Source organism: Humulus lupulus, chromosome 1 (assembly GCF_963169125.1).
Source record: "Humulus lupulus chromosome 1, drHumLupu1.1, whole genome shotgun sequence".
NCBI classification, from domain to species: Eukaryota; Viridiplantae; Streptophyta; class Magnoliopsida; order Rosales; family Cannabaceae; genus Humulus; species Humulus lupulus.
In genome coordinates, this window is record NC_084793.1 from 222,816,815 (window position 1) to 222,820,040 (window position 3,226).

Genomic DNA, 3,226 nt, shown 5'->3' on the forward strand with positions numbered 1-3,226 from the left:
TATCATAAATCTAACAAATAAATTTACTAACTTATTAATTCCTCGTGACTCCACTATAGACTCGGAATTGCACTCTTGAATTCATAGAACGCTCTATAAAAAATATAGATATGCTATTAATTAGCCATTGTTACAACCATAATTTTCACTCAATCCTCTATAGACGGTCTACAATGAGATAGGACTAAAATACCGTTTTACCCCTCACTGTATTTTATCCTTAAAACACTTAGTTCCTTGTAAATGATATTTCAATAAAATAATTTAATTACTGTAATGAGATCTCTATCAGTTAACACCTTGAACCAAACTAAAAGGAAACCATCATTTCACTTCTTCATCAGAAGCTTTAGATGTTCATATCTATGATTAACACTCCCACTCAACTATACAACCGAGTTCCCAAGATGTAAGTATGGGCTAATCCGTAGGGTAAGCTCGTAACGAACAAGTCAAAGAACTCAAATAATACCATCATTTAGAATACTAACCACTCAGAATTGAGATTGAATTGACCTATGGTCAACTATATGATATGACTAGAATAGATAATAACGGTGTGTTTACTTATCTTATCAACTGTCAATATCGGTCCAGTCCGATGTAACAAATACATCTGATCTTATCTACTTTGCTAATGTTATGGAAAGAACATAACACTATAATGTGTAAGTAGATCATATCGTAGATTGGCAAGTCAGTGTAAATCCTGGGCATTGACTAATCTTAGGACTAACTTATTTTTAACATATAATCATATTTATATTTCACTGTGATTACGTCACTATAAATAAGATTAGCTATATGCTCGGGATTTAATAGAAGTTTATGTTAAACAAATAATCAAGAAAATAAAACATGTGAGCAAAGTGATTGACCAAGTCAAAAAATGAGTTCTATTCTTTTATTGATAATAAAACGAGATTACAAAGAATTTGGGTTTTAATTAGGGCATAAAACCCCAACAGAACTTTGTTGTCATACACTGCTCAAATTGATGAGGTCCACCACAAATTTCACACCTTGCTTTGGCTGATATTGTATTCTGTTGCGATTTCTTAGTCAATGTCGCAACTTGAGCAGTCAAAACAATGATTGCATCTAATTCAAGACCCCCAGCTACCTTTCTGTTACTAGTTGCACACTCATCAGACCATTGATGGTTGTTTGTAGCCATACCTTCCAATAACTCATATGCCTCGTTGGTACTTTTACTCATAAATGCCCCTCCAGCTGCGGCATCAATTATGGTGCGAGTAGTACCACACAATCCATTGTAAAAGTTGTGGACCAACATCCATTTTTCAATGTCGTGGTGAGGACACTTTCTCAGCAATTCCTTGAACCTATCCCAAGAGTCATATAAGAATTCCCCCTCAAGCCGGTAAAAATTATTGATCTCCCCCTTAATTTAGAAGCCTTTGATGGAGGACAAAAATTGGCAAGGAATTTTTGAGCCAAACTCTCCCAAGTATTTATAGAATTGGTTTGAAGGGAGTTCAACCAACTTTTAGCTCTTTCCCGCAGCAAAAATAGGAATAGCCTCAACCTATTGCACCATCGCTCACCCCATTAAACTTGAATGTTGCACATAGCTCCAGAAAATTAGCTAAATGCATGTGAGGGTCTTTTGAAGGCAAGCCACCAAATTGCAAGATGGATTGAACCAGTTGTAAAATCATCGACTTAATCTCAAAGTTATTAGCCTCCACAACCGGTGGTCTTATACATGTTTTCACTCTCATAACAAATGGGAGTACATAATCCCGTAAGCTTCTCACAACAAGATTCTAAGCTTGTCCTAGCACCACTTCTGGCACCCTTCCATTTAACCCATCATTGTCTTGAGGATTTTCCATAACCACAGTTAGACCAGTAGCTCTTTTGTTTCTACGATTCTGCCTACACACTTTCTCAATCTCAGGATTAATAGGAACAAGGCTATCTTCTCCTCTTCTGCTACGCATATAACAGAACTACCTGAAAAAATGGTCAAGAATGCACGCAAAACAAGTTAGAAATAGTTCAAAGAACAACCAAATTAGAAATAAAATTAGTTGCTTTATATTGATAATTTTCAGTCCCCGGAAATGGCGCCAAAAACTTGTTGCGAAAATTAAATCTATTCAAGTGCACACAGTCGCAATTTGTAATAAATCTTGGTAAGACCAAGTATCGTCCCACAAAGAGTGATTTATCAATTACCAATGAATTAATTCTTGATTTCTATTTGGCTAACGAAAATTGGATTTGTAAAATTTAAAATCAAGAAAGCATAAATAAATGTAAAGTGCACAAATAAATTAACAACAAGAACACAAGAATGAAATTCACGAACGAGAACAATTAGGAATTCTAATCTTCTCTACTATCCACTCTATTACTCTTTAATACAATTACCCCATAAATTATTTTGACTAAAATGATGGTCATACAAAAGTATTAACTATTCGGATTAAGAAATAGAAAACTCGACCTATTGTGAATTCCCTATATTTCTATGGTCAATTCAAACAATAGGAAGCAACAAGTACATCCTTAAATCACATAGACCAATTTGATACTCTTGTTCTAAATTGAAAACTACGTCCACTCAATTTTAGCATATTCAAATCTCACTTTTTAGATTTTGATTCAAATTCATAAATCGTATATAAGAGGTGTGCAATCAATCACATACATAATAAACACAAATTGAGTAAATTTTAGATGAAGAAGAAATAGAAAAATGCATTAAATCATTATAGAGTTTCAAGAGAGTCTATTAGAAACCCTAATAATGAAATTAGTTCATAAACATGACTATGAAATCCATAATATTAATGATTAACATAAGGAAAGACAAAGAAAAAGAGAAAAAGAACTCTAGATCCGATCCAATCTTCCTCAGAATGGCTCATCTGCATTTTCCTCCTGTCTTCTCTTCTTTCTAAAACTTTCCTCTTGAAATTAGGATTAAAACCTAATTTTTTTCTTCAGAAGCAATGCTGGTTTGACCCACCTATTCCAGTGTCGTGACCTGTGTTTTTCCTGTTAGGAAAAATTATACAGGATCATGTTTATTTTCATGTAAATCATATATTAAACAAATTAATATAAGACAACCTAGAACATGTTTCTACAATTGAGTTTAAACATAGATAATGATAAGAAAACTTATATTATACGCAGTGGAATGTATTAGTCTTTCCTTCAGTTTCTCTAACCCTTGAATCTTTTCTGTCGC

The 3,226-nt window shown here is 33.6% G+C and overlaps 1 non-coding gene across 1 annotated transcript; it reads left to right on the plus strand.

Moving 5' to 3' along the window:
- The first annotated feature begins 1,307 nt into the window (after positions 1-1,307).
- LOC133813199 (small nucleolar RNA R71) lies at positions 1,308-1,413 on the plus strand. The gene has a single exon (XR_009884236.1). It is a non-coding gene; the product is annotated as a small nucleolar RNA R71 (small nucleolar RNA).
- Positions 1,414-3,226: the final 1,813 nt, after the last annotated feature.